Genomic DNA, 13,518 nt, shown 5'->3' with positions numbered 1-13,518 from the left:
GCCGAAGTATCTGCCTATAATCTGTATGAGAGCCCCCACTGTGTGTGGAAAGGGGGTGGAGATTTCATTGTTCCTTGATTGAGGATTTAGCTTGTAAATTGCATATATACCAGCAGCATGCTGCCATTAAAGTGTCTTGTTCCAGCAGTAAGCTCTGACTCATGTGTGGCTTATTGGGCGATCCCAGGAATATTCCTCCTCGTGGAATATTGGGGTGATTTGCTTTTATGGGAAGAAGGGAATGCTTGACGGGGATATTTTAATTCCGTCACAGACACGATCGCATTTTTTTGACAATATACCCTGAAGAACCGAACAGTCTTTCGCACGGAACAGATGTTGTCGATACAAAAATAATTGTCTGCACAAAACTGCTTAGGACAGGAAAACAATGGTTATTTTTGCCCCCTTCCCCTGATGGAGCCTGATGCATCCTCCTGCTCCACAAATGCAAAGGTACCTCAATCCAATGGGTGCAGTTTGCTCAGCATGCTGCCATTAAAGTGTCTTGTTCCAGCAGTAAGCTCTGACTCATGTGTGGCTTATTGGGCGATCCCAGGAATATTCCTCCTCGTGGAATATTGGGGTGATTTGCTTTTATGGGAAGAAGGGAATGCTTGACGGTGATATTTTAATTCCGTCACAGACATGATCGCATTTTTTTGACAATATACCCTGAAGAACCGAACAGTCTTTCGCACGGAACAGATGTTGTCGATACAAAAATAATTGTCTGCACAAAACTGCTTAGGACAGGAAAACAATGGTTATTTTTGCCCCCTTCCCCTGATGTAGCCTGATGCATCCTCCTGCTCCACAGATGCAAAGGTACCTCAATCCAATGGGTGCAGTTTGCTCGCATCCAGCAGGGTAACTCTCACTGTCCAGGCTGTCCGGTGACGTCAAGAATTTTGATCGATCAAAAGAATTTTGATTGATCAAAAAAATTAAAGATGAATCAAGGAATTAATCTTTAATTTCCCCAGCCCTACTATATTGCACTACGTTGTTTGATTTGCACTGGATATTCATTTATAGGTTTTACCATTGCACTTTTAAGTCTATTTTTACAATTATACAAAGGTGTAGGGTTGTGCTATATTCTTTGGCTTTTATTTGCTATACAGAGGGCAGGACATACTGATCACAAATGTACGACATGAAAAAAACTCCTTCTGCTGCCCCCGCCCAATTGCTGACCACACCCACTTTTAGGCCACGCCCACACAAGTGCGGGAGCTGCGGCGCGCTTTGCGCGCCGCATTAGCATCCTCACTATTACCTATAGCACCACCCCCCAAAAAATTGTGTCGAGCCACCCTTGCCCATATTGGATTTCAATTTTGCCATCCAACCCCTCCCTTCAAGTTGGTAGTCATATCCCCAAAAGATCTAAGAAGTATATTTTTTAATATCATGGACGAGATGTGAGAAATAACGTATATATTTTACAATCATTCCATGAACACATACCACATACACTGCATATGTAATTTGAGGAAATTATGTTTATAAAATAAACTACCATTTGCAGCCAATAAAAAACAAGTTGTCCCCGGATTTCATTTAAAAAAAAAATGGTTACTGTATACTGTATAATTTCCTTTAGATTTACAACAATGAAGAAATATGAGGACCCACCTAAACAATCAGTTCAATTTGTAACAAATCATGTAGGCCCTTAAACTAAATAGCTGATGGTAGATTTAAAGGCGATTGTACAATCAGATTGCACAGAAGGTGGTTAGTAAAAAACAATAAAAGAGGCTGTATAGTAATGGGGTAGGTGTGGTCCAGAGTGGTGACCATGCCCCAACACACTTTGTTATGCAATGCAGCAAGCAGTGCATGCAGGGATATGACCTAAGGAGCATTGTTAAAGCAGAGTTTGAAAGAAAAACAGGTGAAACAGTAAATCTGCTATAGATGAGCAAAAATCACATTGGAATGGCTTGGTCAGCAATTTCATTAAAAAAAAACTTCTATTTCTTATGAAAAGGATGGGCTTCGAAGAATGTTGATGGGTTCTCACAGAAGAAGAGGTATCCAACTTTGAAGGGACGCCTGAATTGTTCTGCGCTCCAGAATGTTGATGGTGAGGCGTGCTCCCTCCAAAGACCAAGTCCCCTCCATTGAGAGGGCATCCAGGGCCGATCTTTAGCCCAATGGGCTGGTATGTACAGGGAGAATTTTTCAAATCTTTGGTGGCAGGGTTTTTCCGTGAGTCCAGCGCTGGGTTGGAAATCTGCCACGCTTGGGAGGCTCGGGGGTGACATTGGGCTTGGGCAAGACCAAAAACGTTATAAATGGAAGGACTCCACGGCAGGCACTGCTGAGATTTGAACTCAGGATCTCCTGTTTACTAGACAGGCGCTTTGACCAACTAAGCCACAGCGCCTCGCTGGGGACCAGGCCCTTTGTGAGAGTTTTCTTCAAATCTTGGGGGGGGGGGCAATTTCTTGCGTGGGTTGGAGACCTACCACGCTTGGGAGACGTTAAGCTTGCGCAGTACTGAAAACTTTCTAAATGGAAAGACTCCACGTTAGGCACTGCTGAGATTTGAACTCAGGATCTCCTGTTTACTAGACAGGCGCTTTGACCAACTAAGCCACAGCACCTCACGTGGGGATCAAAGGCCCAGGCCACCCGATCAAGTGCAAAGGTGAGAGCAGCAGTGGGGAGGGGTGCTAGGTGCAGATATGAAAAGTGGACAGGGCTCAAGATGAGCTGTATTTTATGGGGGGTGGCACAGGATGGAGGTAGATTGTCTGCGTCTAGGATGACTGTGCCTTTTTTCTGTGTGCATAAGGCCATGGGGTCGCGAGATGCTTCACGTCCAGCACGTTTACATCGAACGCCAACTAAACTACCGACGAGAATGGGATTCGAACCCATGCGTGCAGAGCACAATGGATTAGCAGTCCATCGCCTTAACCACTCGGCCACCTCGTCACCTGTGCTCTCCGCCCATCTGCAGTTTCTTTTCTGTGGTGTTTGAGAAAAGCCTAGCTAGATGGCGACAAACTGGAAGGGCACAGGGAGAGTCTGGCAGGAGTCTGAGCAGGTCTGAGCACCACGTCCTCCTGGGACAATCTGCTTCCTTCTGACTGGATTCCCATCTGCGGTTCTCACAGAAGAAGAGGTATCCAACTTTGAAGGGACGCCTGAATTGTTCTGCGCTCCAGAATGTTGATGGTGAGGCGTGCTCCCTCCAAAGACCAAGTCCCCTCCATTGAGAGGGCATCCAGGGCCGATCTTTAGCCCAATGGGCTGGTATGTACAGGGAGAATTTTTCAAATCTTTGGTGGCAGGGTTTTTCCGTGAGTCCAGCGCTGGGTTGGAAATCTGCCACGCTTGGGAGGCTCGGGGGTGACATTGGGCTTGGGCAAGACCAAAAACGTTATAAATGGAAGGACTCCACGGCAGGCACTGCTGAGATTTGAACTCAGGATCTCCTGTTTACTAGACAGGCGCTTTGACCAACTAAGCCACAGCGCCTCGCTGGGGGCCAGGCCCTTTGTGAGAGTTTTCTTCAAATCTTGGGGGGGCAATTTCTTGCGTGGGTTGGAGACCTACCACGCTTGGGAGACGTTAAGCTTGCGCAATACTGAAAACTTTCTAAATGGAAAGACTCCACGTTAGGCACTGCTGAGATTTGAACTCAGGATCTCCTGTTTACTAGACAGGCGCTTTGACCAACTAAGCCACAGCACCTCACGTGGGGATCAAAGGCCCAGGCCACCCGATCAAGTGCAAAGGTGAGAGCAGCAGTGGGGAGGGGTGCTAGGTGCAGATATGAAAAGTGGACAGGGCTCAAGATGAGCTGTATTTTATGGGGGGTGGCACAGGATGGAGGTAGATTGTCTGCGTCTAGGATGACTGTGCCTTTTTTCTGTGTGCATAAGGCCATGGGGTCGCGAGATGCTTCACGTCCAGCACGTTTACATCGAACGCCAACTAAACTACCGACGAGAATGGGATTCGAACCCATGCGTGCAGAGCACAATGGATTAGCAGTCCATCGCCTTAACCACTCGGCCACCTCGTCACCTGTGCTCTCCGCCCTTCTGCAGTTTCTTTTCTGTGGTGTTTGAGAAAGGCCTAGCTAGATGGCGACAAACTGGAAGGGCACACGGAGAGTCTGGCAGGAGTCTGAGCAGGTCTGAGCACCACGTCCTCCTGGGACAATCTGCTTCCTTCTGACTGGATTCCCATCTGCGGTTCTCACAGAAGAAGAGGTATCCAACTTTGAAGGGACGCCTGAATTGTTCTGCGCTCCAGAATGTTGATGGTGAGGCGTGCTCCCTCCAAAGACCAAGTCCCCTCCATTGAGAGGGCATCCAGGGCCGATCTTTAGCCCAATGGGCTGGTATGTACAGGGAGAATTTTTCAAATCTTTGGTGGCAGGGTTTTTCCGTGAGTCCAGCGCTGGGTTGGAAATCTGCCACGCTTGGGAGGCTCGGGGGTGACATTGGGCTTGGGCAAGACCAAAAACGTTATAAATGGAAGGACTCCACGGCAGGCACTGCTGAGATTTGAACTCAGGATCTCCTGTTTACTAGACAGGCGCTTTGACCAACTAAGCCACAGCGCCTCGCTGGGGACCAGGCCCTTTGTGAGAGTTTTCTTCAAATCTTGGGGGGGGGGGCAATTTCTTGCGTGGGTTGGAGACCTACCACGCTTGGGAGACGTTAAGCTTGCGCAGTACTGAAAACTTTCTAAATGGAAAGACTCCACGTTAGGCACTGCTGAGATTTGAACTCAGGATCTCCTGTTTACTAGACAGGCGCTTTGACCAACTAAGCCACAGCACCTCACGTGGGGATCAAAGGCCCAGGCCACCCGATCAAGTGCAAAGGTGAGAGCAGCAGTGGGGAGGGGTGCTAGGTGCAGATATGAAAAGTGGACAGGGCTCAAGATGAGCTGTATTTTATGGGGGGTGGCACAGGATGGAGGTAGATTGTCTGCGTCTAGGATGACTGTGCCTTTTTTCTGTGTGCATAAGGCCATGGGGTCGCGAGATGCTTCACGTCCAGCACGTTTACATCGAACGCCAACTAAACTACCGACGAGAATGGGATTCGAACCCATGCGTGCAGAGCACAATGGATTAGCAGTCCATCGCCTTAACCACTCGGCCACCTCGTCACCTGTGCTCTCCGCCCTTCTGCAGTTTCTTTTCTGTGGTGTTTGAGAAAGGCCTAGCTAGATGGCGACAAACTGGAAGGGCACACGGAGAGTCTGGCAGGAGTCTGAGCAGGTCTGAGCACCACGTCCTCCTGGGACAATCTGCTTCCTTCTGACTGGATTCCCATCTGCGGTTCTCACAGAAGAAGAGGTATCCAACTTTGAAGGGACGCCTGAATTGTTCTGCGCTCCAGAATGTTGATGGTGAGGCGTGCTCCCTCCAAAGACCAAGTCCCCTCCATTGAGAGGGCATCCAGGGCCGATCTTTAGCCCAATGGGCTGGTATGTACAGGGAGAATTTTTCAAATCTTTGGTGGCAGGGTTTTTCCGTGAGTCCAGCGCTGGGTTGGAAATCTGCCACGCTTGGGAGGCTCGGGGGTGACATTGGGCTTGGGCAAGACCAAAAACGTTATAAATGGAAGGACTCCACGGCAGGCACTGCTGAGATTTGAACTCAGGATCTCCTGTTTACTAGACAGGCGCTTTGACCAACTAAGCCACAGCGCCTCGCTGGGGACCAGGCCCTTTGTGAGAGTTTTCTTCAAATCTTGGGGGGGGGGGCAATTTCTTGCGTGGGTTGGAGACCTACCACGCTTGGGAGACGTTAAGCTTGCGCAGTACTGAAAACTTTCTAAATGGAAAGACTCCACGTTAGGCACTGCTGAGATTTGAACTCAGGATCTCCTGTTTACTAGACAGGCGCTTTGACCAACTAAGCCACAGCACCTCACGTGGGGATCAAAGGCCCAGGCCACCCGATCAAGTGCAAAGGTGAGAGCAGCAGTGGGGAGGGGTGCTAGGTGCAGATATGAAAAGTGGACAGGGCTCAAGATGAGCTGTATTTTATGGGGGGTGGCACAGGATGGAGGTAGATTGTCTGCGTCTAGGATGACTGTGCCTTTTTTCTGTGTGCATAAGGCCATGGGGTCGCGAGATGCTTCACGTCCAGCACGTTTACATCGAACGCCAACTAAACTACCGACGAGAATGGGATTCGAACCCATGCGTGCAGAGCACAATGGATTAGCAGTCCATCGCCTTAACCACTCGGCCACCTCGTCACCTGTGCTCTCCGCCCTTCTGCAGTTTCTTTTCTGTGGTGTTTGAGAAAGGCCTAGCTAGATGGCGACAAACTGGAAGGGCACACGGAGAGTCTGGCAGGAGTCTGAGCAGGTCTGAGCACCACGTCCTCCTGGGACAATCTGCTTCCTTCTGACTGGATTCCCATCTGCGGTTCTCACAGAAGAAGAGGTATCCAACTTTGAAGGGACGCCTGAATTGTTCTGCGCTCCAGAATGTTGATGGTGAGGCGTGCTCCCTCCAAAGACCAAGTCCCCTCCATTGAGAGGGCATCCAGGGCCGATCTTTAGCCCAATGGGCTGGTATGTACAGGGAGAATTTTTCAAATCTTTGGTGGCAGGGTTTTTCCGTGAGTCCAGCGCTGGGTTGGAAATCTGCCACGCTTGGGAGGCTCGGGGGTGACATTGGGCTTGGGCAAGACCAAAAACGTTATAAATGGAAGGACTCCACGGCAGGCACTGCTGAGATTTGAACTCAGGATCTCCTGTTTACTAGACAGGCGCTTTGACCAACTAAGCCACAGCGCCTCGCTGGGGACCAGGCCCTTTGTGAGAGTTTTCTTCAAATCTTGGGGGGGGGGCAATTTCTTGCGTGGGTTGGAGACCTACCACGCTTGGGAGACGTTAAGCTTGCGCAGTACTGAAAACTTTATAAATGGAAGGACTCCACGGCAGGCACTGCTGAGATTTGAACTCAGGATCTCCTGTTTACTAGACAGGCGCTTTGACCAACTAAGCCACAGCACCTCACGTGGGGATCAAAGGCCCGGGCCACCCGATCAAGTGCAAAGGTGAGAGCAGCAGTGGGGAGGGGTGCTAGGTGCAGATATGAAAAGTGGACAGGGCTCAAGATGAGCTGTATTTTATGGGGGGTGGCACAGGATGGAGGTAGATTGTCTGCGTCTAGGATGACTGTGCCTTTTTTCTGTGTGCATAAGGCCATGGGGTCGCGACATGCTTCACGTCCAGCACGTTTACATCGAACGCCAACTAAACTACCGACGAGAATGGGATTCGAACCCATGCGTGCAGAGCACAATGGATTAGCAGTCCATCGCCTTAACCACTCGGCCACCTCGTCACCTGTGCTCTCCGCCCTTCTGCAGTTTCTTTTCTGTGGTGTTTGAGAAAGGCCTAGCTAGATGGCGACAAACTGGAAGGGCACACGGAGAGTCTGGCAGGAGTCTGAGCAGGTCTGAGCACCACGTCCTCCTGGGACAATCTGCTTCCTTCTGACTGGATTCCCATCTGCGGTTCTCACAGAAGAAGAGGTATCCAACTTTGAAGGGACGCCTGAATTGTTCTGCGCTCCAGAATGTTGATGGTGAGGCGTGCTCCCTCCAAAGACCAAGTCCCCTCCATTGAGAGGGCATCCAGGGCCGATCTTTAGCCCAATGGGCTGGTATGTACAGGGAGAATTTTTCAAATCTTTGGTGGCAGGGTTTTTCCGTGAGTCCAGCGCTGGGTTGGAAATCTGCCACGCTTGGGAGGCTCGGGGGTGACATTGGGCTTGGGCAAGACCAAAAACGTTATAAATGGAAGGACTCCACGGCAGGCACTGCTGAGATTTGAACTCAGGATCTCCTGTTTACTAGACAGGCGCTTTGACCAACTAAGCCACAGCGCCTCGCTGGGGACCAGGCCCTTTGTGAGAGTTTTCTTCAAATCTTGGGGGGGGGGCAATTTCTTGCGTGGGTTGGAGACCTACCACGCTTGGGAGACGTTAAGCTTGCGCAGTACTGAAAACTTTCTAAATGGAAAGACTCCACGTTAGGCACTGCTGAGATTTGAACTCAGGATCTCCTGTTTACTAGACAGGCGCTTTGACCAACTAAGCCACAGCACCTCACGTGGGGATCAAAGGCCCAGGCCACCCGATCAAGTGCAAAGGTGAGAGCAGCAGTGGGGAGGGGTGCTAGGTGCAGATATGAAAAGTGGACAGGGCTCAAGATGAGCTGTATTTTATGGGGGGTGGCACAGGATGGAGGTAGATTGTCTGCGTCTAGGATGACTGTGCCTTTTTTCTGTGTGCATAAGGCCATGGGGTCGCGAGATGCTTCACGTCCAGCACGTTTACATCGAACGCCAACTAAACTACCGACGAGAATGGGATTCGAACCCATGCGTGCAGAGCACAATGGATTAGCAGTCCATCGCCTTAACCACTCGGCCACCTCGTCACCTGTGCTCTCCGCCCTTCTGCAGTTTCTTTTCTGTGGTGTTTGAGAAAGGCCTAGCTAGATGGCGACAAACTGGAAGGGCACACGGAGAGTCTGGCAGGAGTCTGAGCAGGTCTGAGCACCACGTCCTCCTGGGACAATCTGCTTCCTTCTGACTGGATTCCCATCTGCGGTTCTCACAGAAGAAGAGGTATCCAACTTTGAAGGGACGCCTGAATTGTTCTGCGCTCCAGAATGTTGATGGTGAGGCGTGCTCCCTCCAAAGACCAAGTCCCCTCCATTGAGAGGGCATCCAGGGCCGATCTTTAGCCCAATGGGCTGGTATGTACAGGGAGAATTTTTCAAATCTTTGGTGGCAGGGTTTTTCCGTGAGTCCAGCGCTGGGTTGGAAATCTGCCACGCTTGGGAGGCTCGGGGGTGACATTGGGCTTGGGCAAGACCAAAAACGTTATAAATGGAAGGACTCCACGGCAGGCACTGCTGAGATTTGAACTCAGGATCTCCTGTTTACTAGACAGGCGCTTTGACCAACTAAGCCACAGCGCCTCGCTGGGGACCAGGCCCTTTGTGAGAGTTTTCTTCAAATCTTGGGGGGGGGGGCAATTTCTTGCGTGGGTTGGAGACCTACCACGCTTGGGAGACGTTAAGCTTGCGCAGTACTGAAAACTTTCTAAATGGAAAGACTCCACGTTAGGCACTGCTGAGATTTGAACTCAGGATCTCCTGTTTACTAGACAGGCGCTTTGACCAACTAAGCCACAGCACCTCACGTGGGGATCAAAGGCCCAGGCCACCCGATCAAGTGCAAAGGTGAGAGCAGCAGTGGGGAGGGGTGCTAGGTGCAGATATGAAAAGTGGACAGGGCTCAAGATGAGCTGTATTTTATGGGGGGTGGCACAGGATGGAGGTAGATTGTCTGCGTCTAGGATGACTGTGCCTTTTTTCTGTGTGCATAAGGCCATGGGGTCGCGAGATGCTTCACGTCCAGCACGTTTACATCGAACGCCAACTAAACTACCGACGAGAATGGGATTCGAACCCATGCGTGCAGAGCACAATGGATTAGCAGTCCATCGCCTTAACCACTCGGCCACCTCGTCACCTGTGCTCTCCGCCCTTCTGCAGTTTCTTTTCTGTGGTGTTTGAGAAAGGCCTAGCTAGATGGCGACAAACTGGAAGGGCACACGGAGAGTCTGGCAGGAGTCTGAGCAGGTCTGAGCACCACGTCCTCCTGGGACAATCTGCTTCCTTCTGACTGGATTCCCATCTGCGGTTCTCACAGAAGAAGAGGTATCCAACTTTGAAGGGACGCCTGAATTGTTCTGCGCTCCAGAATGTTGATGGTGAGGCGTGCTCCCTCCAAAGACCAAGTCCCCTCCATTGAGAGGGCATCCAGGGCCGATCTTTAGCCCAATGGGCTGGTATGTACAGGGAGAATTTTTCAAATCTTTGGTGGCAGGGTTTTTCCGTGAGTCCAGCGCTGGGTTGGAAATCTGCCACGCTTGGGAGGCTCGGGGGTGACATTGGGCTTGGGCAAGACCAAAAACGTTATAAATGGAAGGACTCCACGGCAGGCACTGCTGAGATTTGAACTCAGGATCTCCTGTTTACTAGACAGGCGCTTTGACCAACTAAGCCACAGCGCCTCGCTGGGGACCAGGCCCTTTGTGAGAGTTTTCTTCAAATCTTGGGGGGGGGGGCAATTTCTTGCGTGGGTTGGAGACCTACCACGCTTGGGAGACGTTAAGCTTGCGCAATACTGAAAACTTTCTAAATGGAAAGACTCCACGTTAGGCACTGCTGAGATTTGAACTCAGGATCTCCTGTTTACTAGACAGGCGCTTTGACCAACTAAGCCACAGCACCTCACGTGGGGATCAAAGGCCCAGGCCACCCGATCAAGTGCAAAGGTGAGAGCAGCAGTGGGGAGGGGTGCTAGGTGCAGATATGAAAAGTGGACAGGGCTCAAGATGAGCTGTATTTTATGGGGGGTGGCACAGGATGGAGGTAGATTGTCTGCGTCTAGGATGACTGTGCCTTTTTTCTGTGTGCATAAGGCCATGGGGTCGCGAGATGCTTCACGTCCAGCACGTTTACATCGAACGCCAACTAAACTACCGACGAGAATGGGATTCGAACCCATGCGTGCAGAGCACAATGGATTAGCAGTCCATCGCCTTAACCACTCGGCCACCTCGTCACCTGTGCTCTCCGCCCTTCTGCAGTTTCTTTTCTGTGGTGTTTGAGAAAGGCCTAGCTAGATGGCGACAAACTGGAAGGGCACACGGAGAGTCTGGCAGGAGTCTGAGCAGGTCTGAGCACCACGTCCTCCTGGGACAATCTGCTTCCTTCTGACTGGATTCCCATCTGCGGTTCTCACAGAAGAAGAGGTATCCAACTTTGAAGGGACGCCTGAATTGTTCTGCGCTCCAGAATGTTGATGGTGAGGCGTGCTCCCTCCAAAGACCAAGTCCCCTCCATTGAGAGGGCATCCAGGGCCGATCTTTAGCCCAATGGGCTGGTATGTACAGGGAGAATTTTTCAAATCTTTGGTGGCAGGGTTTTTCCGTGAGTCCAGCGCTGGGTTGGAAATCTGCCACGCTTGGGAGGCTCGGGGGTGACATTGGGCTTGGGCAAGACCAAAAACGTTATAAATGGAAGGACTCCACGGCAGGCACTGCTGAGATTTGAACTCAGGATCTCCTGTTTACTAGACAGGCGCTTTGACCAACTAAGCCACAGCGCCTCGCTGGGGACCAGGCCCTTTGTGAGAGTTTTCTTCAAATCTTGGGGGGGGGGCAATTTCTTGCGTGGGTTGGAGACCTACCACGCTTGGGAGACATTAAGCTTGCGCAAGACTAAAAACTTTCTAAATGGAAAGACTCCACGTTAGGCACTGCTGAGATTTGAACTCAGGATCTCCTGTTTACTAGACAGGCGCTTTGACCAACTAAGCCACAGCACCTCACGTGGGGATCAAAGGCCCAGGCCACCCGATCAAGTGCAAAGGTGAGAGCAGCAGTGGGGAGGGGTGCTAGGTGCAGATATGAAAAGTGGACAGGGCTCAAGATGAGCTGTATTTTATGGGGGGTGGCACAGGATGGAGGTAGATTGTCTGCGTCTAGGATGACTGTGCCTTTTTTCTGTGTGCATAAGGCCATGGGGTCGCGAGATGCTTCACGTCCAGCACGTTTACATCGAACGCCAACTAAACTACCGACGAGAATGGGATTCGAACCCATGCGTGCAGAGCACAATGGATTAGCAGTCCATCGCCTTAACCACTCGGCCACCTCGTCACCTGTGCTCTCCGCCCTTCTGCAGTTTCTTTTCTGTGGTGTTTGAGAAAGGCCTAGCTAGATGGCGACAAACTGGAAGGGCACACGGAGAGTCTGGCAGGAGTCTGAGCAGGTCTGAGCACCACGTCCTCCTGGGACAATCTGCTTCCTTCTGACTGGATTCCCATCTGCGGTTCTCACAGAAGAAGAGGTATCCAACTTTGAAGGGACGCCTGAATTGTTCTGCGCTCCAGAATGTTGATGGTGAGGCGTGCTCCCTCCAAAGACCAAGTCCCCTCCATTGAGAGGGCATCCAGGGCCGATCTTTAGCCCAATGGGCTGGTATGTACAGGGAGAATTTTTCAAATCTTTGGTGGCAGGGTTTTTCCGTGAGTCCAGCGCTGGGTTGGAAATCTGCCACGCTTGGGAGGCTCGGGGGTGACATTGGGCTTGGGCAAGACCAAAAACGTTATAAATGGAAGGACTCCACGGCAGGCACTGCTGAGATTTGAACTCAGGATCTCCTGTTTACTAGACAGGCGCTTTGACCAACTAAGCCACAGCGCCTCGCTGGGGACCAGGCCCTTTGTGAGAGTTTTCTTCAAATCTTGGGGGGGGGCAATTTCTTGCGTGGGTTGGAGACCTACCACGCTTGGGAGACGTTAAGCTTGCGCAGTACTGAAAACTTTCTAAATGGAAAGACTCCACGTTAGGCACTGCTGAGATTTGAACTCAGGATCTCCTGTTTACTAGACAGGCGCTTTGACCAACTAAGCCACAGCACCTCACGTGGGGATCAAAGGCCCAGGCCACCCGATCAAGTGCAAAGGTGAGAGCAGCAGTGGGGAGGGGTGCTAGGTGCAGATATGAAAAGTGGACAGGGCTCAAGATGAGCTGTATTTTATGGGGGGTGGCACAGGATGGAGGTAGATTGTCTGCGTCTAGGATGACTGTGCCTTTTTTCTGTGTGCATAAGGCCATGGGGTCGCGAGATGCTTCACGTCCAGCACGTTTACATCGAACGCCAACTAAACTACCGACGAGAATGGGATTCGAACCCATGCGTGCAGAGCACAATGGATTAGCAGTCCATCGCCTTAACCACTCGGCCACCTCGTCACCTGTGCTCTCCGCCCTTCTGCAGTTTCTTTTCTGTGGTGTTTGAGAAAGGCCTAGCTAGATGGCGACAAACTGGAAGGGCACACGGAGAGTCTGGCAGGAGTCTGAGCAGGTCTGAGCACCACGTCCTCCTGGGACAATCTGCTTCCTTCTGACTGGATTCCCATCTGCGGTTCTCACAGAAGAAGAGGTATCCAACTTTGAAGGGACGCCTGAATTGTTCTCCGCTCCAGAATGTTGATGGTGAGGCGTGCTCCCTCCAAAGACCAAGTCCCCTCCATTGAGAGGGCATCCAGGGCCGATCTTTAGCCCAATGGGCTGGTATGTACAGGGAGAATTTTTCAAATCTTTGGTGGCAGGGTTTTTCCGTGAGTCCAGCGCTGGGTTGGAAATCTGCCACGCTTGGGAGGCTCGGGGGTGACATTGGGCTTGGGCAAGACCAAAAACGTTATAAATGGAAGGACTCCACGGCAGGCACTGCTGAGATTTGAACTCAGGATCTCCTGTTTACTAGACAGGCGCTTTGACCAACTAAGCCACAGCGCCTCGCTGGGGACCAGGCCCTTTGTGAGAGTTTTCTTCAAATCTTGGGGGGGGGGCAATTTCTTGCGTGGGTTGGAGACCTACCACGCTTGGGAGACGTTAAGCTTGCGCAGTACTGAAAACTTTCTAAAT

At 51.1% G+C, this 13,518-nt stretch overlaps 31 non-coding genes across 31 annotated transcripts; all 31 read right to left on the bottom strand.

Annotated features, from left to right (window-relative positions):
- Positions 1-2,324: 2,324 nt before the first annotated feature.
- TRNAT-AGU lies at positions 2,325-2,398 on the bottom strand. Its single transcript has one exon. It is a non-coding gene; the product is annotated as a tRNA-Thr (tRNA).
- Positions 2,399-2,544: 146 nt separating this feature from the next.
- Positions 2,545-2,618, bottom strand: TRNAT-AGU. Its single transcript has one exon. It is a non-coding gene; the product is annotated as a tRNA-Thr (tRNA).
- Positions 2,619-2,870: 252 nt separating this feature from the next.
- On the bottom strand, positions 2,871-2,952 carry TRNAS-GCU. The gene has a single exon. It is a non-coding gene; the product is annotated as a tRNA-Ser (tRNA).
- Positions 2,953-3,424: 472 nt separating this feature from the next.
- Positions 3,425-3,498, bottom strand: TRNAT-AGU. The gene has a single exon. It is a non-coding gene; the product is annotated as a tRNA-Thr (tRNA).
- Positions 3,499-3,640: 142 nt separating this feature from the next.
- On the bottom strand, positions 3,641-3,714 carry TRNAT-AGU. The gene has a single exon. It is a non-coding gene; the product is annotated as a tRNA-Thr (tRNA).
- Positions 3,715-3,966: 252 nt separating this feature from the next.
- TRNAS-GCU lies at positions 3,967-4,048 on the bottom strand. Its single transcript has one exon. It is a non-coding gene; the product is annotated as a tRNA-Ser (tRNA).
- Positions 4,049-4,520: 472 nt separating this feature from the next.
- Positions 4,521-4,594, bottom strand: TRNAT-AGU. The gene has a single exon. It is a non-coding gene; the product is annotated as a tRNA-Thr (tRNA).
- A 146-nt stretch (positions 4,595-4,740) lies between these two features.
- Positions 4,741-4,814, bottom strand: TRNAT-AGU. Its single transcript has one exon. It is a non-coding gene; the product is annotated as a tRNA-Thr (tRNA).
- A 252-nt stretch (positions 4,815-5,066) lies between these two features.
- On the bottom strand, positions 5,067-5,148 carry TRNAS-GCU. Its single transcript has one exon. It is a non-coding gene; the product is annotated as a tRNA-Ser (tRNA).
- Positions 5,149-5,620: 472 nt separating this feature from the next.
- On the bottom strand, positions 5,621-5,694 carry TRNAT-AGU. The gene has a single exon. It is a non-coding gene; the product is annotated as a tRNA-Thr (tRNA).
- Positions 5,695-5,840: 146 nt separating this feature from the next.
- Positions 5,841-5,914, bottom strand: TRNAT-AGU. Its single transcript has one exon. It is a non-coding gene; the product is annotated as a tRNA-Thr (tRNA).
- Positions 5,915-6,166: 252 nt separating this feature from the next.
- Positions 6,167-6,248, bottom strand: TRNAS-GCU. Its single transcript has one exon. It is a non-coding gene; the product is annotated as a tRNA-Ser (tRNA).
- A 472-nt stretch (positions 6,249-6,720) lies between these two features.
- Positions 6,721-6,794, bottom strand: TRNAT-AGU. Its single transcript has one exon. It is a non-coding gene; the product is annotated as a tRNA-Thr (tRNA).
- A 145-nt stretch (positions 6,795-6,939) lies between these two features.
- Positions 6,940-7,013, bottom strand: TRNAT-AGU. Its single transcript has one exon. It is a non-coding gene; the product is annotated as a tRNA-Thr (tRNA).
- Positions 7,014-7,265: 252 nt separating this feature from the next.
- On the bottom strand, positions 7,266-7,347 carry TRNAS-GCU. Its single transcript has one exon. It is a non-coding gene; the product is annotated as a tRNA-Ser (tRNA).
- A 472-nt stretch (positions 7,348-7,819) lies between these two features.
- On the bottom strand, positions 7,820-7,893 carry TRNAT-AGU. Its single transcript has one exon. It is a non-coding gene; the product is annotated as a tRNA-Thr (tRNA).
- A 145-nt stretch (positions 7,894-8,038) lies between these two features.
- Positions 8,039-8,112, bottom strand: TRNAT-AGU. Its single transcript has one exon. It is a non-coding gene; the product is annotated as a tRNA-Thr (tRNA).
- A 252-nt stretch (positions 8,113-8,364) lies between these two features.
- On the bottom strand, positions 8,365-8,446 carry TRNAS-GCU. The gene has a single exon. It is a non-coding gene; the product is annotated as a tRNA-Ser (tRNA).
- Positions 8,447-8,918: 472 nt separating this feature from the next.
- Positions 8,919-8,992, bottom strand: TRNAT-AGU. Its single transcript has one exon. It is a non-coding gene; the product is annotated as a tRNA-Thr (tRNA).
- Positions 8,993-9,138: 146 nt separating this feature from the next.
- Positions 9,139-9,212, bottom strand: TRNAT-AGU. Its single transcript has one exon. It is a non-coding gene; the product is annotated as a tRNA-Thr (tRNA).
- A 252-nt stretch (positions 9,213-9,464) lies between these two features.
- TRNAS-GCU lies at positions 9,465-9,546 on the bottom strand. The gene has a single exon. It is a non-coding gene; the product is annotated as a tRNA-Ser (tRNA).
- Positions 9,547-10,018: 472 nt separating this feature from the next.
- On the bottom strand, positions 10,019-10,092 carry TRNAT-AGU. Its single transcript has one exon. It is a non-coding gene; the product is annotated as a tRNA-Thr (tRNA).
- A 146-nt stretch (positions 10,093-10,238) lies between these two features.
- On the bottom strand, positions 10,239-10,312 carry TRNAT-AGU. Its single transcript has one exon. It is a non-coding gene; the product is annotated as a tRNA-Thr (tRNA).
- A 252-nt stretch (positions 10,313-10,564) lies between these two features.
- On the bottom strand, positions 10,565-10,646 carry TRNAS-GCU. The gene has a single exon. It is a non-coding gene; the product is annotated as a tRNA-Ser (tRNA).
- Positions 10,647-11,118: 472 nt separating this feature from the next.
- Positions 11,119-11,192, bottom strand: TRNAT-AGU. The gene has a single exon. It is a non-coding gene; the product is annotated as a tRNA-Thr (tRNA).
- A 145-nt stretch (positions 11,193-11,337) lies between these two features.
- TRNAT-AGU lies at positions 11,338-11,411 on the bottom strand. Its single transcript has one exon. It is a non-coding gene; the product is annotated as a tRNA-Thr (tRNA).
- A 252-nt stretch (positions 11,412-11,663) lies between these two features.
- On the bottom strand, positions 11,664-11,745 carry TRNAS-GCU. Its single transcript has one exon. It is a non-coding gene; the product is annotated as a tRNA-Ser (tRNA).
- Positions 11,746-12,217: 472 nt separating this feature from the next.
- Positions 12,218-12,291, bottom strand: TRNAT-AGU. The gene has a single exon. It is a non-coding gene; the product is annotated as a tRNA-Thr (tRNA).
- A 144-nt stretch (positions 12,292-12,435) lies between these two features.
- On the bottom strand, positions 12,436-12,509 carry TRNAT-AGU. The gene has a single exon. It is a non-coding gene; the product is annotated as a tRNA-Thr (tRNA).
- A 252-nt stretch (positions 12,510-12,761) lies between these two features.
- TRNAS-GCU lies at positions 12,762-12,843 on the bottom strand. Its single transcript has one exon. It is a non-coding gene; the product is annotated as a tRNA-Ser (tRNA).
- A 472-nt stretch (positions 12,844-13,315) lies between these two features.
- Positions 13,316-13,389, bottom strand: TRNAT-AGU. Its single transcript has one exon. It is a non-coding gene; the product is annotated as a tRNA-Thr (tRNA).
- Between the last annotated feature and the right edge of the window lie 129 nt (positions 13,390-13,518).

This window comes from Rana temporaria, chromosome 3 (genome assembly GCF_905171775.1).
Source record: "Rana temporaria chromosome 3, aRanTem1.1, whole genome shotgun sequence".
NCBI classification, from domain to species: Eukaryota; Metazoa; Chordata; class Amphibia; order Anura; family Ranidae; genus Rana; species Rana temporaria.
The sequence above is the reverse complement of the archived record's forward strand: the minus strand, read 5'-3'. Positions and strand labels throughout refer to the sequence as shown.